The sequence below is a fragment of the Ornithorhynchus anatinus genome, unplaced genomic scaffold (assembly GCF_004115215.2).
Source record: "Ornithorhynchus anatinus isolate Pmale09 unplaced genomic scaffold, mOrnAna1.pri.v4 scaffold_82_arrow_ctg1, whole genome shotgun sequence".
In the NCBI taxonomy this organism is placed as follows: Eukaryota; Metazoa; Chordata; class Mammalia; order Monotremata; family Ornithorhynchidae; genus Ornithorhynchus; species Ornithorhynchus anatinus.
In genome coordinates, this window is record NW_024396937.1 from 308,208 (window position 1) to 331,475 (window position 23,268).

Below are 23,268 nucleotides of genomic sequence, written 5' to 3' on the forward strand. Positions count from 1 at the left end.
AAGCTGTTGCGTTGCAGGTTTGGCCCCGAGCCCTATTAGAACCGGTTTTGGCCCCTCAGCCTTTGCCTTCCAGGCCTGGCCCTGAACCCTTATTGCTACAGATTGGTCACCCCAGCCTTTGCTGCGTTTCAGACCTGACCCCAAACCCTTTTCATTGCAGCTTTGGCCCCCCAACCTTTGCCTTACTGGCCTGCTCAAGATCCCTTCTCGTTACAGTTTAGGGCCCCCAGCCTCTGCATTCCCGGCATGGCCCCGAACACTTTTCGTTCCTCCACAGCCTCCACGGCCTTTGCCTGACAATTCTGACCTCCCCAGCCTTTGCCTTCAAGGCTTGACCCTGAACCCTTCTCGTTCCAATTTTGGCCCCCAACCGTTTGCCTTCCAGACCTGGCCCCAAATACGTCTCGTTCTAGTTTTGGCCAAGCAGCCTTTACCTTCCAGGCCTGCCCCAGGTCACTTTTGGTTCCAGTTTTGGTCTCCTGGCCTTTGCATCCCAGGCCTGGTCCCCCAGCTATTGCCTTCAAGGCCTGACCCCAAAACCTTTTCGATCCAGTTTTGGGCAGTCAGGCCTTGCCTTCCAGGGCTTGCTCCCAACCGTTCTCGCTCCAGTTTTGCCCCCCCCCCCAGCCTTTCCATTCCATGCTTGGGCCCAAACCCTTCCCGTGTCAATTTTCCCCTCCAGCCTTTGCCTTCCATACCTAGCCCCAAACCCTTTTCACTCCAGTTTAGGCACCCCAGGGATACCCTTCCAGGACTGGCCCTGAACTCTTCTTGTTGCAGGCCTGGCCGCCTCCGCCTTTGCCTTCCAGGTCTGGCCCCAAACCCTTCTCGTTCCAGTTTAGGCCCCCCAGTCTTACTCTTCTGGCCTGGCCAGGAACCCTTCTTTTCCCAGGCCTGGCCCCCTAGAATTAGCCTTTCAGGTCTGGGCCCCCAGCCTTTGCCTTCCATGCCTGGCCCAAAATCTTTCTTGCTCCAGTTTAGCGCCCCCAGGTTTACCCTTCGAGGCCTGGCCCTCAACCCTTGTTTTTCCAGGCCCGGTGCCTCCAGCCTTTGCCTTCCAGGTGTGGCCCCAAACCCTTCTTTCTCCAGGTTAGGCCCCCTCGGATTTCCCTTCTAGGCCAGGACCTGTACCCTTCGTGTTCCAGGCCTGGCCCCCTAGCCTTAGCCTTTCAGGTTTGCCTTCCAGATCTGGCCTTGAATCTTTCTCGTTAACAGATTCCGCACCTCAGCCTGTTTCTGCCAGGCCTGTTTCATACCCTTGCCCTGAGCCCTTCTCTTTCCATTTTTGCCACACACCCCCGCCCTTACCCGGCCCAGGCTTTGCCTTCCAGGCCTGGCCCAAAACCCTTCTCTTTCCAATTTTGCACTCCCAGCCTCTGAGTAACAGGTCTGAAGCCCCAGTCTTTGCCTTCCACACCTGGCCCCAAAGCTTTATCTTTCCAGTTTGAGCCCCACAGTATTTCCCTTCCAGGCCTGGTCGCAAACCCTTCTCCTTCCAGTTTTGCCCCCCAGCATTTGCCTTCCAGGCCTGGCCCCGCATCCTTCTCACTTCACTTTTGGCCCCCGGCCTTTAATAGCAGGTATGACTCAGAACCTTTCTCTTTCCAGTTTTGGCCCTCCAGCCTTTGACTTCCAGGCTTGGTTCCCCAGCCTTTGTCTTCCAAGCCTTGCCAAGATCCTTTCTTGATCAGGCCTGGCTCCCCTAGTCTTTGCCTTCCAGACCTGGTTCCCCAGCCTTTGTCTTCCAAGCCTTGCCAAGATCCTTTCTTGATCAGGCCTGGCTCCCCTAGTCTTTGCCTTCCAGACCTGGTCCCAAACTTTTGTCTTTCCAATTTTGGCCTCGTAGCCTTTCCTGTCCAGGCTTGGCCACAAACCCTTCTCCTTCCAGTTTTGCCGCCCAGCCTTTACCTTCCATGACTTGCCCGAACCCTTCTTATTCCAGGTTAGGCCTCCCTTTGCCTTTGCCTTTGCCTTTGCCTTTGGCTTGCAGGCATGTCCCCGAACCATTCTCGTTCCAATTTTGGCCTCCCAGGCTTTGTCTTCTAGACCTGCCCTGAAACTTTCTCTTTCCAGTTTTGGGCCCCCAGCCTTTGCCTTCCAGGCCTGGCCTACCTGCCTTTGCCCTCCAGTCCTGTCCCCCAATCCTGATATTTCCGGTTTTGTCCCCCCAGCCTTTGTCTTCCAGGCCGTTCCTCGAAGCTTTCTCGTTACAGATATGGCACCTCAGCCTTTTTCTTCCAGGCCTGTTCCCAAACCCATGTTGTTTCAGGGTTGACCCCCTACCCTTTGCCTAACTGGCCAGGCTCCTTACTCTTCTCCTTGCAGTTGGGGTTCCATAAAATTTCCCTTCCAGGACTACCCCAGAAACCTTCTCATTCCTGATTTGACCCCCAGTCTTTGCCTTCCAGGCCTCATCCCTAATGCTTCGAGTTCCTGTTTTGCCCCCCAAGCCTTTGTCTTCCAGGCCTGGCCCTGAACCCTTCTCGTTCCAGGGCTGGCTCTCCCAGCCTTTGCCTTCCAGGCCTGGCTCCTCCAAACTTTGTCTTCCAAGCCTGGCCCCGCACCTTTCTTGTTCCAGTTCCCCCTGACCCCCCACCCCGGCCTTTGCATTCAAGACCTGGCACGGAACCTTTCTCGTACCAGTTTTGGCCCCACAGAGTTTGAAAAGCCTGGCCCCCCAGCCATTGCTTTCCAAGTCTGACCCCGAACCCTTCTCTTTTCAGTTTTGCTCCACTATACTTTGCTTTCCAGGCTTGGTCCCAAAACCTTGTCGTTCTACTTTTGATCCATCAGCTTTTGCTTTCCATGCCTGGAACCGTACCCTTCCCTTTCCAGTTTTGGCCTCCAGCCTTTGCATTCTTGTCCTGGCCCAGAACTTTCCTCGTTTCAGGCCCGTCCCTCCCACCATTGCCTTCCAGGCCTGGCCCCGACCCTTTCTCGTTCCAATGGTGGCCCCTGAGGCTTTGTCTTCTAGGCCTGTCCCCAAACCCTTCTCATTCCAGTTTTGGCCCCCCAGGTTTGCCATCCAAGCCTGGAACCCCAGCCTATGCCTTCCAGGTCTGGCCCCAAACCCTTTTCATTCCAGCTTAGGCCCCCCAGGCTTACTCTTCCAGGCCTGGCCCTGAAACCTTCTTGTTCCGGGCCTGAATCCCTAGCCTTAGCCTTTCAGGCCTGGACCCCCATCCTTTGTCTTCCATGCCTGGCCCCAAACCCTTTTCACTCTAGTTTAGGCCCCCCCAGGTTTACCCTTCCAGGACGGGCCCTGAACCCTTCTCGTTCCAGGCCAGGCCCCCGAGCCTTTGCCTTCCAGGACTGGCCCCGCACCTTTCTTGTTCCAGTTAACCCCCACCCCCGACCCCAGCCTTCGCATTCCTGACCTGTCCCCGAACCTTTCTCATACCAGTTTTGGCGCCACAGAGTGTGTCTTAAAAGCCTGGCCCCTCAACCATTGCTTTCCAAGTCTGGCCCCAAACCCTTCTCATTCCAGTTTTGCTCCACTACACTTTGCTCTCCAGGCCTGGTCCCAAAACCTTCTCGTTCCACTTATGGCCCACCAGCTTTGGCCTTCCATGCCTGGAACAGTACCCTTCTCTTTCCAGTTTTAGCCCCCCAGCCTTTGCATTCCAGGCCTGGCCCTGAACGTTTCTCGTTTTGCCCCCCGCCAGCCTTTGCCTTCCAGCCCTGCCCCAGTTCCCTTCTTTTTCCAGGATTGGCCCCCAGCCTATGCCTCCCAGGCATGGCGCCCCAGTCTTTGCCTTCCAGGTCTGGCCCCGAACCGATCCTGTTCTAGTTCTGGCCCCCTGCCTTTGTGTTCCAGGTCTGGCCCAAGACCGTTCTCTTTCCAGGTTTGGCCTCCCAGCCTTTAATTTCCAGCCCTGTCCAGAACCCTCTTTGTTTCAGTTTAGGCCACCCAGCCTTTACCTTCCAGGCCTGGCCACGAATCCCTCTTGTTCCAGGCCTGGTCCCCCAGGCTTTCTCTTCCAGGCTGGCCCCGAACCCTTCTCATTCCATTTTTACACCCCCAGCCTTTCCCTTTCTGACCTTGCCCCAAACTTTTCTCGTTCCAGTTTCATCCCCCCAGTTTGGCCTTCCAGGCCAGGCCCGAACCCTTCTCGTTCCAGTTTGAGCACCACAGCAATTGCCTTCCAAGCCTGCACCCCCAGCCCAAGTCTTCCAGGAATGGCCCCAAACCCTTCTCGTTCACGTTTTGGCCCCCTAGCCTTTGCCTTCCAGGTCTGACCTGGCACCCTTCTCATTCCAGTGTCTGTCTCACAGACTTTACCTTCCACCATAGAGGCAGCCTGGCTCAGTGGAAAGAGCCCAGGCTTGGGATTCAGAAGTCATGGATTCTAATCCTGGACCCACTGATTGTCAGCTGTGTGACCTTGGGCAAGTCACTTCACTTCTCTGTCTCTCAGTTACCTCATCTGTAAAATTGGGATGAAGACTTTGAGCCCTACTTGGGACATCCTGATTATCTGTCCGAGTGCTTAGAACATTGCTTTGCACATAGTAAGCACTTAACAAATACCAATATATTATCATTATTATCCCTTTCCCAGGACCCTTCTCTACCATATTTTACCAGCCCCCCCACCCATTTTTGCCTGGCCCCGAACACTTCTCGTTCCAGTTTTGGCCCCCCAGCATTTGCCTTGCAGGCCGGGCTCCGAACTCTCTCCATTCCAGTTTGGGCCTCCCAGCCTTTCCCTGGCAGGGCTGGCCCCGAACCCCTCTTGTTCCAAGTTTGGCCCTCCAACCTTTGCCTTCTAGGATTGGCTCCGAACCCTTCCCTTTCAATTCTTGGCCCCCGCAGCTGTTGCCATGCAGGTTTGGCCCCGAGCCGTATTTGAACCAGTTTTGGTCCCTCAGCCTTTACCTTCCGGGCCCGGCTCCCCAACCTTTGCTTTCCAAACCTGACCCTGGACCCTTCTCTTTCCAGTTTTGCCGCCCCCCGCAGTCTTTGCCTTCCAGGCCTGACCTTGAACCCTTGTTGTTACAGATTAGTCACCCCAGCCTTTGCTGCGTTTCAGACCTGACCCCAAACCCTATTCTTTCCAGTTTTGGTCCCCCAACCTTTGCCTTTCTGGCCTGCCCAAGATCCCTTCTCGATCCAGTTTAGGCCCCCCAGCCTCTGCATTCCCGGCATGGCCCCGAACCCTTCTCGTTCTAGTTTTGGCCCCCCAATATTTGCCTTCCAGGGCTGGCCCCAACCCTTTCTCGTTCTAGTTTTGTCCAAACAGCCTTTGCCTTCCAGGCCCGCCGCAGATGACTTCTCGTTCCAGTTTTGGCCCCCTAGCCTTTGCATCCCAGGGCTGGTCACCCAGCAATTGCCTTTAAGACCTGGCCCCAAACCCTTTTCTTTCCAGTTTTGGGCAGTCACGCTTTGCCTTCCAGGGATGGCTCCGAACCGTTCTCGCTCCAGTTTTGGCCGCCCAGCCGTTTCATTCCATTCTTGGGTCCAAACCCTTCCCGTTTCAATTTTGCCCTCCAGCCTTTGCCTCCCATATCTAGCCCCAAACCTTTCTCACTCCAGTTTAGCCCCCCGAGGGATACCCTTCCAGGACTGGCCCTGAACCCTTCTTGTTCGAGGCCTGGCCCCCCCAGCCTTTGCCTTCCAGGTCTGGCCCTAAACCCTTCTCGTTCCAGTTTAGGCCCTCCAGGCTTACTCTTTCTGGCCTGGCCATGATCCTTTATTTTTCCAGGCTTGGCCCCTAGCCATAGCCTTTCAGGCCTGTGCCCCCAGCCTTTGCCTTCCACGCCTGGCCCCAAACACTTCTTGCTCCACTTTAGGCCCCCCAGGTTTACCCTTCCAGGCCTGGCCCTGAACCCTTCTTGTTCCTGGCCTGGCCCCCTAGCCTTAGCCTTTCAGGTCTGAAACCGAACCTGTCTCTTTCCAGGTTTGGCCTCTCAGTCTTTGCCTTCCAGGCCTGGCCTTGAATCTTTCTTGTTACCAATTCAGCACCTCAGCCTTTTTCTTCCAGGCCTGTTCTCAAATCCATCTCGTTCCAGGTTTGACCCACCAGCCTTTGCCTAACTCGCCTGGCTCCTTCCCCTTCTCTTCCCAGTTTTGATTCCCCAACATTTCCTTTCCAAGACTACCCCAGATCCCTTCTCATCCCTGTTTTGATCCTCCAGTCTTTGCCTTCCAGGCCTGATCCCTAATGCTTTGAGTTCCTGTTTTGACCCACAAGCCTCTGTCTTCCAGGGCTATTCCTGAACCCTTCTCGTTCCAGGCCTGCCCCCCCCAGCCTTTGAGTTCCAGGCCTGGCCCAGAACCTTTCTTGTTCCAGTTCCCTCCCCCACCCCCCAACCTTTGTATTCCGGACCTGGCACCAAACCTTTCTCGTACCAGTTTTGGCGCCCCAGGGTTTGTCTTCCAAGCCTGGCCTCCCAGGCATTGCTTTCCAGGGCTGGCCCCGAACCCTTCTCATTCCAGTTTTGCTCCACTAGACTTTGCTTTCCAGGCCTGGTCCCGAAGTCTTCTCGTTCCACCTTTGGTCTACCAGCTTTTGCCTTCCGTGTCTGGAACCGTAGCCTTCTGTTTCCAGTTTTGGGCCCCCAGCCTTTGCCTTCCAGGTCTGCCCCCAAACTCTTCTTATTCCAGCTTAGACAGCCCAGGCTTACTCTTCCAGGCCTGGCCCTGAACCTTTCTTGTTCTAGGTCTGGCCCCCTAGCCTTAGCCTTTCAGGCCTGGCCCCCCAGCCTTTGCCTTCCATGCCTGGCTCCAAACCCTTTTGGCTCCAGTTTAGGCCCCCCAGGTTAACCCTTTCAGCACTGGCCCTGAACCCTTCTTGTTCCAGGCCTGGCCCCCCCAGGCTTACTCTTCCAGGCCGGGCCATGAACCCTTCTTTTTCCAAGCCTGGCCCCCCAGCCTTTGCCTTCCATGACTGGCCCCAATCTCTTCTCGCTCCAGTTTAGGCCGCCCAGGTTTACCCTTGCAGGCCTAACCCTGAACCCTTCATGTTCCAGTCCTGGCCCCCTAGCCTTAGACTTTCAGGCCAGGCCCCCGAGCCTTTGCCTTTCAGGCCTGAAACCGCACCCTTCTCTTTCCATTTTTGACCTCCCAGCCTTTGCCTTCCCGGCCTGGCATCAAACCCTTATCGTTCCAGTTTGGGCCCCTCAACCTTTGCATTCCAGGGCTGGCCCCGAACGCTTCTTATTGCGGTTTTGGCCTCCCAGGCTTTGCCTTCCCGTCCTGCCCCTGAACCCTTCTCTTTCCAGGTTTGGCTCCCACGTTTTTGCCTTCCCGGTCTGGCCTGAAACCTTCTCGTTCAGGTTTTGCCCCCAGCCAGCCTTTGCCTTCCAGCCTTGCCCCAGAACCCTTCTCGTTCCACGATTGGCCTCCCATCCTTTACCTTCCAGCCCTGTCCAGAACCCTTCTTGTTCCAGTTTTGGCCCCCGAGCCTTTGCCTTCCAGGCCTGACCCCAAACCATTCTCGTTGCAGTTTTGATCCCCAACCTTTGCCATCCAGGCCTGGTCATTAAAGTTTCTCCTTCGAGACCTGACCTTTGACACCAGACCTTGCCTTCCAGGCATGGGCCTGAACCCTTCTCATTCCAGGCCTGGCAACCCCCAGCCCTTGCCTTCCAGGCCTGGCCCCGAACCTTTCTTGTTCCAGTTCCCCCCCACCCCCACCCCAACCTTTGCATTTCAGATCTGGCGCCAAACTTTTCTCGTACCAGTTTTGGCGCCCCAGGGTTTGTTTTCCGAGCTTGGCCCCCCAGCCATTGCTTTCCAGGTCTGGCCCCGAGTCCTTTGCATTCCAGTTTTGCACCACTACACTTTGCCTTCTAGCCACTACACTTTGCCTTCTAGGCCTGGTCCCTAAAGGTAGTTCCAGTTTTGTCCACCGAACCGTTGCCTTCTAAGTCCGGACCCCCAGCCATTGCCTTCCAGGCATGGCCACGAACCCTTCTCATTCCAGTATTGCCCGCCTAGCCTTTGCCTTTCAGGCCTGGGCCCGAACCCGTCTCATTCCAGGCCTGCCCCCCTAGCCTTTGCCTTCCAGAATTGGCCACCCATCCTTCGCCTTCCAGGCTTGTTCCCCAGCCCTTTTCAATCCAGTTTGGGCCCCCTAGCCTTTCCTTGCAGGCCTGGCCCCGAACACTTATCTTTCCAGTTTTGGCCCTCCAGCCTTTGCCTTCCAGGCCTGGCCATGAACCCTTCTTGTTCCAGTTTAATGCCACCTAGCCTTTGCCTTCCAGGCCTGGCCACGAATTCCTCTTATTCCAGGCCTGGTCCCCCAGGCTTTCCCTTCCAGCCTGGCCCCGAACCCTTCTCATTTCAGTTTTACACCCCCTGCCTTTCCCTTTCTGACCTTGCCCCGAACTCTTTTAATTCCAGTTCCAGGCCAGGTCCGAACCCTTCTCGCTCCAGATTGGGCCCCCCAGCTTTTGCCTTCCAGGCCTGGCTGAAAAATCCTGTCGTTCCATGTTTGGACCCCCAGCCTTTGCCTTCCAGGCCTGGACCCCCAGCCCATGTCTTCCAGGCATGGCCCCAAACCCTTCTCGTTCAAGCTTTGGCCCCTAGCCTTTGTCTTCCAGGTCTCACCTGGCACCCTTCTCATTCCAGTGTCTGTCCCACAGACTTTGACTTCCATCATAGAGGCAGCGTGGCTCAGTGGGAAGAGCCCAGGCTTGGGAGTCAGAGGTCATGGATTCCAATCCTGGATCCACTGATTCTCAGCTGTGTGACCTTGGGCAAGTCACTTCACTTCTCTGTCCCTCAGTTACCTCATCTGTAAAATGGAGATGAAGACTGTGAGCCCTACTTGGGACAACCTGATTATCTGCCCCTGCCCTTAGAACAGTGCTTGGCACATAGTAAGCACTTAACAAATACCAATATTATTATTATTGTTATGCCTGTCCCAGGACCCTTCTCTACCACATTTTACCACCCCCCGATTTTTGCCTGGCCCCGAACAGTTCTCGTTCCAGTTTTGGCCCCCCAGCCTTGGCCTAGCAGGCCAGGCTCCGAACTCTCTTCATTCCAGTTTGGGCCTCCCAGCCTTTGCCTGGCAGGGCTGGCCCCGAACCCTTATTGTTCCAGGTTTGGCCCCCCAACCTTTGACTTCTATGATTGGCTCTGAACCCTTCCCTTTCCATTCTTGGCCCCCCAGCTGTTGCCTTGCAGGTATGACCACGAGGCCTATTTGAACCGGTTTTGGCCCCTCAGCCTTTACCTTCCGGTCCCGACTCCCCAACCTTTGCTTCCCAAACCTATTCCCTGGACCCTTCTCTTTCCAGTTTTGCCCCACCTTCCCAGCCTTTGCCTTCCTGGCCTGGCTCTGAACCTTTATTGCTACAGATTAGTCACCCCAGCCTTTGCTGTGCTTCAGACATGACCCCAAACCCTTTTCTTTCCAGCTTTGGCCCCCCAACCTTTACCCCCCTGGCCTGCCCAAGATCTCTTCTCATTCCAGTTTAGGCCCCCCAGCCTCTGCATTCCCCGTATGGCCCCGAACATTTTTCGTTCCTGTTTTGCCTCCACAGTCTTTGCCTGACAGTTCGGACGACCAGCCTTTGCCTTCAAGGCCAGACCCCGAACTCTTCCCCTTCAGTTTTGGCCCCACAGCATTTGCCTTCCAGGCCTGGCACCAAACACTTCTCGTTCTAGTTTTAGCCAAACAGCCTTTGCCTTCCAGGCCTTCGCCAGATCACTTCTAGTTCCAGTTTTGTCCCCGTAGCCTTTGTATCCCAGGCCTGGTCCCCCAGCAATTTCCTTCAAGCCCTGGCCCCAAACTCTTTTTGTTCCAGTTTTGTGCAGTCAGGCATTGCCTTCCAGGGGTGGCTCCGAACCGTTCTCACTCCAGTTTTGGCCCCCGAGCCTTTTCATTCCATGCTTGGGCACAAACGCCTCCCGTTTCAATTTTGCCCTCCAGCCTTTGCCTTCCATACCTGGCCCCAAACCCTTTTCACTCCAATTTAGGCAGCACAGGCTTACTCTTCCAGGCCTTGCCTTGAACCGTTTTTTTTCAGGCCTGGGCCCCCAGCCTTTGCCTTCCATGCCTGGCTCCAAACTCTTCTTGCTCCCGTTTAGGCCCCCCAGTATTATCCTTCTAGGCGTGGACCTCAACCCTTCTTATTACAGGCCTGGCCCTCTAGCCTTAGCCTTTCAGGCCTGGCCCCCCAGCCTTTGCCTCCCAGGCCTGAAACCGAACCATTCTCTTTCCAGGTTTGGGCTCCCAGCCTTTGCCTTCCAGACCTGGCCTCGATTCTTTCTGGTTACAGATTCGGCACCTCAACCTTTTTCTTCCAGGCCTGTTCTCGAACCCATCTCGTTCCAGGTTTGGCCCACTAGCCTTTGCCTAACTGGCCTGGCTCCTTACCCTTCTCCTTCCAGTTTTGGTTCCCCAACATTTCCCTTCCAGGACTGCACCAGATCCCTTCTCATTCCTGTTTTGGTCCCCCAGTCGTTTCCTTCCTGGCCTGATCCTTAATGCTTCGAGTTCCTATTTTGCCCCCCAAGTCTTTGCCTTCCAGGCCTGGCCCCGAACCTTTCTTGTTCCACTTTCTCCCCACCCCCCACTCCAGTCTTTGCCTTGCAGACCTGGCCCCAAACGTTTCTCTTTCCAGTTTTGGCCCCGCAGCGTTTCCTGTCCAGTCCTGGCCACAAACCCTTCTCCTTCCAGTTTTGCCCCCCAACCTTTGGCTTCCATGCCGTTTCCAAACCCAACTTGTTTCAGGTTTGGCCCCCCAGCCTTTGCCTAACTGACCTGGCTCCTTACTCCTCTCCTTCCCGTTTTGGTTCCCCAACATTTCCCTTCCAGGACTACCCCAGAAACCTTCTCTTTCCAGTTTCGGCCCCCCAGCCTTTGCCTTCCAGGTCTGGCCATGAGCCCTTCTTGTTCCAGTTTAGGCCACCCAGCCTTTGCCTTCCAGGCCTGGCCACGAATCCCTCTTATTCCAGGCCCGGTCCCCCAGGCTTTCCCTTCCAGGATGGCCCCAAACCCTTCCAATTCCAGTTTTACACCCCCAGCCTTTCCCTTTCTACCCTTACCCCGAACTCTTCTCGTTCCAGTTTCATCCCCCCAGTCTTTGCCTTCCAGGCCAGGCCCGAACCCTTCTCGTTCCAGTTTGGGCCCCCCCGATTTTGTCTTCCAGGCCTGGCTGAAAAATCCACTCGTTCAGTTTGAGCCCCCCAGCCTTTGCCTTCCAGGCCTGGAACCCCTGCCCATGTCTTCCAGGCATGGCCCCAAACCCTTCTCGTTCAGGTTTTGGCCCCCTAGCCTTTGCCTTCCTGTTTGGGCTCCCCAACATTTCCCTTCCAGGATTACCCCAGAAACCTTCTCATTCCTGTTTTGGCCCCCCAGTCTTTGCCTTCCTGGCCTGATCCCGAAGGCTTCGAGTTCCTGTTTTGCCCCCCAAGCCTTTGCCTTCCAGGCCTGGCACTAAACCCTTCTCGTTCCTGGCCTGGCACCCCCAGCCTTTGCCTTCCAGGACTGGCCCCGAACCTTTCTTGTTCCTGTTCCCTCCCAACCCCTACCCCAGCCTTTGCATTCCAGACCCGGCACCAAACCTTTCTCGTACCAGTTTTGGGGCCCCAGGATTTGTCTTCCAAGCCTGGGCACCCAGCCATTGCTTTCTAGTTCTGACTCCGAACCCTTCTCATTCCAGCTTTGCCCCACTACATTTCGCATTCCAGGCCTGGTTCTAAAACCTTCTCGTTTCACTTTTGGTCCACCAGCTTTTGCCATTCTTGCCTGGAGCCGTACCCTTCTCTTTCCAGTTTTGGCCCCCCAGCCTTTGCATTCCAGGCCTCGCCCTCAACCTTACTCGTTTCTGACCTGACCCACCGAAACATTGCATTCCAGGCCTGGCGCCGAAACTTTCTCATTCCAATTTTGGCCCCTAAGCCTTTGTCTTCTAGGCCTGGCCCCAAATCCTTCTCATTCCAGTTTTGGCCCCTCAGGCCTTGCCTTCCAAGACTGTAACCCCAACCTTTCCCTTCCAGATCTGGCCCCAAACCCTTTTCATTCCATCTTAGCCCCCCCAGGTTTACTCTTCCAGTCCTGGCTTTCACCCCTTCTTGTTCAAGGCCTGGCCCGCTAGCCTTAGCTTTTCGGGCCTGGCCTCCCAGCCTTTGCCTTCCATGCATGGCCCCCAACCCTTTTCGCTCCAGTTTAGGCCCTCCAGGTTGATCCTTCCACCACTGGCCCTGAACCCTTCTTTTTCCAGGCCTGGCCCCCAGACATTGCCTTCCAGGTCTGGCCTCAAACTCTTCTCGTTCCAGTTTAGCTTTCCCAGGCTTACTCATCCAGGCCTGGCCATGAGGCCTTCTTTTTCCAGGCCTGGCCCCCCAGCCTTTGCATTCAATGTCTGACCCCAAACCCTTCTTGCTCCCGTTTAGGCTCCCAGGTTTTGCCTTTCAGTCCTGGCCCTGAACCCTTCTCTTTCCAGGTTTCGCCCCCGAGTTTTTGCCTTCCAGGTCTGGCCTGAAACCTTCTCGTTCCAGTTTTGCCCCCCACTCGCCTTTGCTTTCCAGCCCTGCCCCAGAACTCTTCTCGTTCCAGGATTGGCCCCTCACCTTATGCCTTCCAGGCATGGCCACCCAGCCTTTGCCTTCCAGGTCTGGCCCCAAACTCTACCTGCTCCAGTTCAGGGTCCCCAGGTTTACCCTTCCAGGCTTGGCCCTGAACCCTTCTTGTTCCTGATGTGGCCCCCTAGCCTCTTCCTTCTAGGACTGGCCCCCAGCCTTTGCCTTCCAGACCTGAAACCGAACCCTTCTCTCTGCAGGTTTGGCCTCCCAGCGTTTGCCTTCCAGACCTGGCCTCGAATCTTTCTCGTTATAGATTCGGCACCTCAGCCTTTTTCTTCCAGGCCTGTTCCCAAACCCTTGCCCTGAATCCTTCTCTTTCCATTTTTGCCACACACCCCCGCCCCTCCCTGTCCCAGGCTTTGCCTTCCAGGCCTGACCCAAAACCCTTCTCTCTCCAGTTTTGGCCTCCCAGCATTTGAGTTACAGGCCTGGACCCCCAGCCTTTGCCTTCCACATCTGGCCACATGCCTTTATCTTTCCAGTTAGGGCCCCACAGTCTTTCTTTGCAGTATTGGCCCCTCAGCCTTTCCTGTCCAGGCCTGGCCACAAACGCTTCTCCTTCCAGTTTTGCCCCCCAGCCTTTGCCTTCCATACCTGGACCGAACCCTTCTCATTCCAGCTTGCACCTCCCTTTGCCTTTGCCTTTGCCTTGCAGGCATGTCCCCGAACCATTCTCGTTCCAGTTTGGGCCTCCCAGGCTTTGCCTTCTAGGCCTGGCCTGAACCCTTCTCTTTCCAGTTTTGCCCCCCACAGCCTTTGCCTACCAGGCCTGGCCCTGAACCCTTATTCCTACAGTTTAGTCATCCCAGCCTTTGCTTTCATTTCAGACCTGACCCCAAACGCTTTTCTTTCCAGTTTTGGCCCCCCAACCTTTGCCTTTCTGGCCTGCCCAAAATCCCTTTTCATTCCAGTTTGGGCACCCCAGCTTCTGCCTTCCCGGCATGGCCCAGAAAACTTTTCGTTCCTGTTTTGCCTCCACAGCCTTTGCCTGACAGTTCTGCCCGCCCAGCCTTTGCCTTCAAGGCCTGAGCCCGAACGCTTCTCGTTCCAGTTTTGGGCCCCCCAGCATTTGCCTTCCAGGCCTGGCCCTAAACCCTTCTCGTTCAGGCTTTGTCCAAACAGCCTTTGCCTTCCAGGCCTGACTCAGATCCCTTCTAGTTCCAGTTTTGTCCCCCTAACCTATACATCCCAGACCTGGTCCCCCAGCGATTGCCTTCAAGGCCTGGCCCCAAACCCTTTACGTTCCAGTTTTGGGCAGTCAGGCTTTGCCTTCCAGGGGTGGCTCCGAACCATTCTCGCTCCAGTTTTGGCCCCCTAGCCTTTTCATTCCATGCTTGGGCCCAAACCCCTCCCGTTTCAATTTTGCCCTCCAACCTTTGCCTTCCGTACCTGGCCACAAACCCTTTTCACTCCAGTTTAGGCCCCCCAGGTTTACGCTTCCAGGATTGGCCCTGAACCCTTATTGTTCCAGACCTGCCCCTTCCCTTTGACTTCCAGGTCTGGCACCAAACCCTTCTCGTTCCAGTTTAGGCTCTCCAGGCTTACTCTTCCAGGCCTGGACATGAACCTTTCTTGTTCCAGGCCTGGCCCCCTAGCCTTAGCCTTTCAGGCCTGGGCCCCCAGCCTTTACCTTCCATGCCTGGCCCCAAACCCTTCTTGCTCCAGTTTAGGCCCCCCAGGTTTACCCTTCCAGGCCTGCCCCTGAACCCTTCTTGTTCCAGGCCTGGCACCCTAGCCTTAGCCTCTCAGGCCTGGCCCCCCAGCCCTTGCATTCCAGGCCTGAAACTGAACCTTTCTCTATCCAGGTTTGGCCTCCCAGCCTTTGCCTTCCAGGCCTAGCCTCCAATCTTTCTCGTTACAGATTCGGCACCTCAGCCTTTTTCTTCCAGGCCTGTTCTCAAACCCATCTCGTTCCAGGTTTGGCTCCCCAGCTTTTGCCTAACTGGCCTGGCTCCTCACTCTTCTCCTTCCAGGATTAGTTCCCCAACATTTTCCTTACAGTACTGCCCCAGATCCCTTGTCATTCCTGTTTTGGCCACCCTGTCTTTCCCTTCCTGGCCTGATCCTTAATGCTTCGAGTTCCTATTTTGCCCCCCAAGACTTTGCCTTCCAGGCCTGGTCCTGAACCTTTCTTCTTCCAGTTCCCCCCCACCCCCACCTCAGCCTTTGAATTCCAGAGCTGGCACTGACCCTTTCTCGTACCACTTTGGGCGCCCCAGGGTTTTTCTTCCAAGCCTGGCCCCCCAGCCATTGCTTTCCAGGGCTGGCCCCAAGCCCTTCACATTACAGTTTTGCTCCACTACACTTTGCTTTCTAGGCTTGGTCCGAAAACCTAGTTTCAGTTTTGGCCACCGAGCCTTTGCCTTCCAAGTACGGACCCCAAGCCATTGCCTTCCACGCATGGCCAGGAACCCTTCTCATTCCAGTATTGCCCCCTCCTCCCCAGCCTTTGCCTTTCAGGCCTGGCCCACCAGCTTTTGCCTTCCAAAATTGGCCACCCAGCCTTTGCCTTCCTGGCTTGGTCCCAAACCCTTCTCACTCCAGTTGGGGGCCCCTAGACTTTCTCTTGCAGGCCTGTCCCCGAACACATCTCTTTTCAGTTTCGGCCCCTCCCAGCCTTCGCCTTCCAGGCCTGGCCATGAACCCTTCTAGTTCGTGTTTAGGCCACCCAGCCTTTGCCTTCCAGAGCTGGCCACGAATCCCTCTTGTTCCAGGTCCGCTCCCCCAGGCTTTCCCTTCCAGGCTGACCCCGAACCCTTCTCATTCCAGTTTTACACCCCCAGCCTTTCCCTTTATGACCTTTTGAGGAACCTTTGCATTCCAGGCCTGGCCCTGAACGTTTCCAGTGTGAGGCCTGACCCCACAACCATTTCATTGCAGACCTGGCGCCGAACCTTTCTCCTTCCAATTGAGGCCCCTGAGCCTTTGTCTTCTGGCTCCAAACCCTTCTCATTCCAGTTTTGGCCCCTGAGGCTTTGCCTTCCAAGCCTGGAACCCCAGCCTTTGCCTGCCTGGTCTGGCCCCAAACCCTTTTCATTCCAGCTTAAGCCCCCCAGGCTTACTCTTCCAGGCCTGGACTTGAAACCTTCTTGTTTCAGGCCTGGACCTCTAGCCTTAGCCTTTCAGGCCTGGACTCCCAGGCTTTGGCTTCCATGCCTGGCCCCAAACCCATTTGGCTCCAGTTTAGGCCCCCCAGGTATGCCCTTCCAGGACTGGCCCTGAACTCATCTTGTTAAAGGCCTGGCCCCCTACGCTTAGCCTTTCAGACCTGGCCCTCTAGCCTCAGCCTTTCAGGCGTAGCCCCCCAGCCATTTCCTTCAATGCCTGGCCCAAACACCTTTTGCTCCAGTTTATGCCCCCCAGGTTTACCCTTCCATGACTGGCTCTGAATCCTTCCTGTTCCATGCCTGCCCCCCAGGCTTACTCTTCCAGGCCTGGCCAGGAACCATTCGTTTTCGAGGCCTGAGCCCCCAGCTTTTGCCTTCCATGCCTGGCCCCAAACCCTGCTTGCGCCTGTTAGGACCCCCAGGTTTACCCTTCCAGGCCTGAACCTGAACCCTTCTTGTTGCAAGCCTGGCCCTCTAACCTTAGCCTTTCAGGCCTGGCCCCCAGCCTTTGCCTTCCATGCCCGGTGCCAGAACCTTTTCACTCCAGTTTAGGCCTCCCAGGGTTACTCTTCCACCAGGACTGGTCCTGAACCCTTCCTGTTCCAGGCCGGGCCCCTCTGCCTTTGCCTTCCAGGACTGGTCCCAAACGCTTCTCATTCCAGTTTTGGCGCCCCAGGTTTTGCCTTCCGAGGCTGGAATCCCAGCCTTTGCCTTCCAAGTCTGTCCCCAAACCCTTCTTGTTCCAGTATAGGTCCCCCAAGTTTACCCTTCCAGGCCTGGCCCTGAACCCTTCTTGTTCCAGGCCTGGCCCCCTGGCCTTAGCCTTTCGGGCCTGGCCCCCCAGGCTTTGCCTTCCATGCCTAAAACCGAACCCTTCCCTTTCCAGGTTTGACCTCCCAGCCTATGCCTTCCAGGTCTGGCTCCGAACCCTTCTTGAACAAGTTCTAGCCCCCCAGCCTTTGCTTTCCAGGTCTGGCCCAAAACTATTTTCGTTCCAATATTGGACCCCAACCTTTGCCATCCAGGCCTGGCCACTAACGTTTCTGGTTCGAGGCCTGATCTTTGACGCCAGACTTTGCCTTCCAGGCCTGGCCCTGAACCCTTCTCATTCCAGGCCTGGCCCCCCCAGCCTTTGCCTTCCAGGCCTGGCCCCGAACTCTTCTTGTTCCAGTTTCCCCTCAACCCCTCCCCAGCCTTTGCATTCCAGACCTGGCGCCGAACCTTCCTCGTACCAGTTTTGGCCCCCCAAGTTTTGTCTTCCAAGCCAGGCCCCCCAGCCTTTGCATTCCAGGTCTGATCCCGAACCCTTCTTGTTCCAGTTCTGGCCCCCCAGCCTTTGCCTTCCAGGTCTGGCCCCGAACCCTTCTTGTTCCAGTTCTGGCCCCCCAGCCTTTGCCTTCCAGGTTTGGCCCCGAACCCTTCTTGTTCCAGTTCTGGCCCTCCAGCCTTTGCCTTCCAGGTCTGGCCCCAAACCCTTCTGGTTCCAGTTTAGGTTCCCCAGGCTTACTCTTCCAGGCCTAGCCATGACCCATTTTTTCCAGGTTTAGCCCCTCCAGCCTTTGCCTTACAGGCCTGGCCCCAAACCATTCTTGTTCCAATTTAGGCCCCCCAGGTTTACCCTTCCAGGCCTGGCCCTGAAGCCTTCTTGTTCCAGGTCTGGCCCCCTAGCCTTAGCCTTTCAGGCCTGGCCCCCCAGGCTTTGCCTTTCATGCCTGAAACCGAGCCATTCCCTTTCCAGGTTTGATCTCCCAGCCTTTGCCTTCCAGGTCTGGCCCAAGACCCTTCTCTTTCCAGCTTTGGCCTCGCAGCCTTTCCCTTCCAGCCCTGGTCCAGAACCCTTCTTGTTCCAGTTTTGATCTCCGAGCCTTTGCCTTCCAGGCCTGGCCCCAAACTTTTTTCGTTCCAGTTCTGGACCCCAGCCTTTGCCATCCAGGCCTGGCCACTAATGTTTCTGGTTCGAGGCCTGATCTTTGACGCCAGACTTTGCCTTCCAGGCCTGGCCCTGAACCCTTCTCAATCCAGGCCTGGCCCCACCCAGCCTTTGCCTTCCAAGGCTGGCCCCAAACCTTTCTTGTTCCAGTTCCCTCCCCGCACCCCAGCCTTTGCATTCCTGATCTGGTGCCGACCCTTTCTGGTACCAGTGTTGGTTCCCCAGGGTTTGTCTTCTAAGCCTGGCCCCCAATCCATTGCTTTCCAGGCCTGGCCCCGAATCCTTCTCATTCCAGTTTTGCTCCACTACACTTTGCTTTCCAGGCCTGGTCCCAAAACCTTCTAGTTCCAGTTTTGGCCACCGAGCCTTTGCCTTCCATGTCCGGACCCCCAGCCAGTGCCTTCCAGGCATAGCCACGAACCCTGTTCATTCCAGTATTGCTCCCCGCCCCCGCACAGCCTTTGCCTAACTGGCCTGGCTCCTTACCCTTCTCCTTCCAGTTTTGGTTCCCCAACATTTCCCTTCCTGGACTGCCCCAGATCCCTTCTCATTCCTGTTTTGGTCCTCCAGTCTTTGCTTTCCTGGCCTGATCCTTAATGCTTCGAGTTCCTATTTTGCCCCCCAAGCCTTTGCCTTGCAGGTCTGGCCCCGAACTATTCTTGTTCCAGTTTCCCCGCACCCCCATCCCAGCCTGTGCATTCCAGACGTGGCGCCGAACCTTTCTCGTACCAGTTTTGGCGACCCAGGGTTTGTCTTCCAAGCCTGGCCTCCCAGTCATTGCTTTCCAGGATTGGCCCCGAATCCCTTCTCATTCCAGTTTTGCTCCACTAGACTTTGCTTTCCAGGCCTGGTCCCGAAGCCTTCTCGTTCCACCTTTGGTCCACCAGCTTTTGCCTTCCGTGTCTGGAACTGTAGCTTTCTGTTTCCAGTTTTGGCCCCCAGCCTTTGCCTCTGAAGTCTGGCGCCAAACCCTTCTCATTCCAGCTTAGGCCTCCCAGGCTTACTCTTCCAGGCCTGGCCCTGAACCTATATTGTTCCAGGCCTGGCCCCCAGCCTTTACCTTCCATGCCTGGCCCCAAACCCTTCTTGCTCGAGTTTAGGCCCCCCAGGTTTACCCTTCCAGGCCTGACCCCGAACCCTTCTTGTTCTAGGCCTGGCCCCCTAGCCTTAGCCTTTCAGGCCTAGCCTCCCAGCCTTTGCCTTCCGGGCGTGGCCTCGAATCTTTCTCGTTACATATTCGGCACCTCAGCCTGTTTCTGCGAGGCCTGTTCCCAAACCCTTGCCCTGAACCTTTCTCTTTCCATTTTTGCCACACACCCCCGCCCCTCCCCGGCCTAGGGTCTGCCTTCCAAGCCAGAATAAAAACCCTTCTCTTTTCAGTTTTGGCCTCCCAGCCTTTAAGTTACAGGCCTGGATCCCCAGCCTTTGCCTTCCAGACCTGGCCTCAAACCTTTATCTTTCCAGTTTGAGCCCCACAGTCTTTCCCTTCCAGGCCTGGTTGCAAACTCTTCTCCTTCCAGTTGTGCCCCCCAACATTTGCCTCCCAGGCCTGGCCCCGAATCCTTCTCACTCCACCTTTGTCCCCCAGCCTTTAATTGCAGGACTGACCCAGAACCTTTCCCTTTCCAGTTTTGGCCCGCCAGCCTTTGACTTGCAGCCCTGGTACCCCAGCCTTTGTCTTCTTAGCCTTCCCAAGAACCCTTCTTGTTTCAGGCCTGGCTCAGCTAGTCTTTGCCTTTCAGACATGGCCCCAAACGTTTCTCTTTCCAGTTTTGCCCCCCAGCCTTTGCCTTCTATGCCTGGCCCGAACCCTTCTCATCCCAGTTTGGGCCTCCCTTTGCCTTTGCCTTTGCCTTTGCCTTTGCCTTTGCCTCGCAGGCATGTCCCCGAACCATTCTCCTTCCAATTTTGGGCTCCCAGGCTATGCCTTCTAGGCCTGGCCTGAACCCTTCTCTTTCCAGTTTTGGCCCCCCAGCCTTTGCCTTCTAGGACTGCCCCCCCTGCCTTTGCCTTCCAGGCCAGGCCCTAAACCCTTCGCGTTCCAGGCCTGGCACCCCCAGCCTTTGCCTTCCAGGACTGGCCCTGAACCATTCTTGTTCCTGTTCCCTCCCAACCATTTGCATTCCAGACCTGGCGCCGAACCTTTCTCTTACCAGTTTTGGTGCCCCAGGATTTGCCTTCCAAGCCTGGTCCCCCAGCAATTGCTTTCCAGTTCTGACTTCGAACCCTTCTCATTCCAGCTTTACTGCACTACATTTCGCTTTCCAGGCCTGGTCCCAAAACCTTCTCGTTTCACTTTTGGTCCACCAGCGTTTGCCTTCCATACCTGGAGCCGTACGCTTCTCTTTCCAGTTTTGGCCCCCCAGCTTTTGCATTCCAGGCCTCGCCCTCAACCTTACTCGTTTCTGACCTGAGCCCCCCGAAACATTGCATTCCAGGCCTGGCGCCGAACCTTTGTCATTCCAATTTTGGCCCCTGAGCATTTGTCTTCTTGGCCTGGCCCCAAATCCTTCTCATTCCAGTTTTGGCCCCTCAGGCCTTGCTTTCCAAGACTGGAACCCCAGGCTTTGCCTTCCAGATCTGGCCCCAAACCCTTTTCATTCCATCTTAGGCCCCACAGGTTTACCCTTCCAGGACTGGCCCTGAACCCTTCTTGTTCCAGGCCTGGTCCCCTAGCCTTAGCTTGTCGGGCCTGGCCTCCCAGCCTTTGCCTTCCATGCGCAGCCCCAAACCCTTTTCGCTCCAGTTTAGGCCCTCCAGGTTGACCCTTCCACCACTGGCCCTGAACCCTTCTTTTTCCAGGCCTGGCCCCCAGACATTGCCTTCCAGGTCTGGCCTCAAACTCTTCTCGTTCCAGTTTAGGCTCCCCAGGTTTACTCATCCAGGCCTGGCCATGAGCCCTTCTTTTTCCAGGCCTGGCCCCCCAGCCTTTGCATTCCGTGTCTGGCCCCAAACCCTTCTTGCTCCCGTTTAGGCCCCCAGGCTTTGCCTTCTAGTCTTGGCCCTGAATTCTTCTCTTTCCAGGCGCCCCCGAGTTTTTGCCTTCCAGGTCTGGCCTGAAACCTTCTCGTTCCAGTTTTGCCCCCCGCCAGCCTTTGCCTTCCAGCCCTGCCCCAGAACTCTTCTCGTTCCAGGATTGGCCCCTCACCTTATGCCTTCCAGCCATGACTACCCAGCCTTTGCCTTCCAGGTCTGACCCCAAACACTTCCTGCTCCAGTTCAGGCTCCCCAGGTTTACCTTCCAGGCCTTTGCCTGAACTCTTCTTGTTCCTGACCTGGCCCCTAGCCTCTTCCTTCTAGGACTGGCCCCCAGCCTTTGCCTTCCAGGCCTGAAACCGAACCCTTCTCTCTGCAGGTTTGGCCTCCCAGCGTTTGCCTTCCAGACCTGGCATCGAATCTTTCTCGTTATAGATTCGGCACCTCAGCCTTTTTCTTCCAGGCCTGTTCCCAAACCCTTGCCCTGAATCCTTCTCTTTCCATTTTTGCCACATACCCCCGCCCCTCCCTGTCCCAGGCTTTGCCTTCCAGGCCTGACCCAAAACCCTTCTCTCTCCAGTTTTGGCCTCCCAGCATTTGAGTTACAGGCCTGGACCCCCCAGCCTTTGCCTTCCAGATCTGGCCACATGTCTTTATCTTTCCAGTTAGGGCCCCACAGTCTTTCTTTGCAGTATTGGCCCCTCAGCCTTTCCTGTCCAGGCCTGGCCACAAACGCTTCTCCTTCCAGTTTTGCCCCCCAGCCTTTGCCTTCCATACCTGGACCGAACCCTTCTCATTCCAGTTTGGGCCTCCCTTTGCCTTTGCCTTTGCCTTGCAGGCATGTCCCCGAACCATTCTCGTTCCAGTTTGGGCCTCCCAGGCTTTGCCTTCTAGGCCTGGCCTGAACCCTTCTCTTTCCAGTTTTGCCCCCCAACCCGCAGCCTTTGCTTTCCAAGCCTGGCCCTGAACCCTTATTGCTACAGATTAGCCACCCCAGCCTTTGCGTTCTTTTCAGACCTGACCCCAAACGCTTTTCTTTCCAGTTTTGGCCCCCCAACCTTTGCCTTTCTGGCCTGCCCAAAATCCCTTTTCGTTCCAGTTTGGGCACCCCAGCTTCTGCCTTCCCGGCATGGCCCAGAAAACCTTTCGTTCCTGTTTTGCCTCCACAGCCTTTGCCTGACAGTTCTGCCCGCCCAGCCTTTGCCTTCAAGGCCTGAGCCCGAACGCTTCTCGTTCCAGTTTTGGGCCCCCCAGCATTTGCCTTCCAGGCCTGGCCCTAAACCCTTCTCGTTCAGGCTTTGTCCAAACAACCTTTGCCTTCCAGGCCTGACCCAGACCCCTTCTAGTTCCAGTTTTGTCCCCCTAACCTTTGCATCCCAGACCTGGTCCCCCAGCAATTGCCTTCAAGGCCTGGCCCCAAACCCTTTACGTTCCAGTTTTGGGCAGTCAGGCTTTGCCTTCCAGGGGTGGCTCCGAACCGCTCTCCCTCCACTTTTGCTCCCCCAGCCTTTTCATTCCATGCTTGGGCCCAAACCCTTCCCGTTTCAATTTTGCCCTCCAACCTTTGCCTTCCGTACCTGGCCACAAACCCTTTTCACTCCAGTTTAGGCCCTCCAGGTTTACCCTTCCAGGACTGGCCCTGAAACCTTATCGTTCCAGGCCTGCCACCTCCCTTTGCCTTCCAGGTCTAGCCCCAAGCCCTTCTCATTCCAGTTTAGGCTCTCCAGGCTTACTCTTCCAGGCCTGGCCATGAGCCTTTCTTTTTCCAGGCCTGGGCTCCTGGCCTTAGCCTTTCAGGCCTGGGCCCCCAGCCTTTACCTTCCATGCCTGGCCCCAAACCCTTCTTGCTCCAGTTTAGGCCCCCCAGGTTTACCCTTTCAGGCCTGGCCTGAACCCTTTTCTTCCAGGCCTGGCACCCTAGCCTTTGCCTTTCAGGCCTGGCGGCCCAACCTTTGCATTCCAGGCCTGAAACCGAACCTTTCTCCTTCCAGGTTTGACCTCCCAGCCTTTGCCTTCGAGGCCTGGCCTCCAATCTTTAGCGTTACAGATTCGGCACTTCAGCCTTTTTCTACCAGGCCTGTTCTCAAACCCATCTCGTTCAAGGTTTGGCTCCCCAGCCTTTGCCTAACTGGCCTGGTTCCTCGCCCTTCTCCTTCCAGGATGGGTTTCCCAACATTTTCCTTACAGGCCTGCCCCAGATCCCTTCTCATTCCTGTTTGGCCACCCTGTCTTTCCCTTCCTGGCCTGATCCTTAATGCTTCGAGTTCCTATTTTGCCCCCGAGCCTTTGCCTTCAAGGCCTGGCCCCAAAGCTTTCTTGTTCCACTTCCCCTCCACCCTCCACCCCAGCCTTTGCATTCCAAACCTGACGCCGACCCTTTCTCGTACCACTTTGGGCGCCCCAGGGTTTTTCTTCCAAGCCTGGCCCCCCAGCCATTGCTTTCCAGGGCTGGTCCTGAGCCCTTTGCATTACAGTTTTGCTCCACCACATTTTGTTTTCTAGGCCTGGTCCTAAAACCTAGTTCCAGTTTTGATCACCGAGCCTTTGCCTTCCAAGTACGGACCCCAAGCCATTGCCTTCCACGCATGACCAGGAACCCTTCTCATTCCAGTATTGCCCCCTCCGCCCCAGCCTTTGCCTTTCAGGCCTGGCTCACCAGCTTTTGCCTTGCAAAATTGGCCACCCAACCTTTGCCTTCCAGGCTTGGTCCC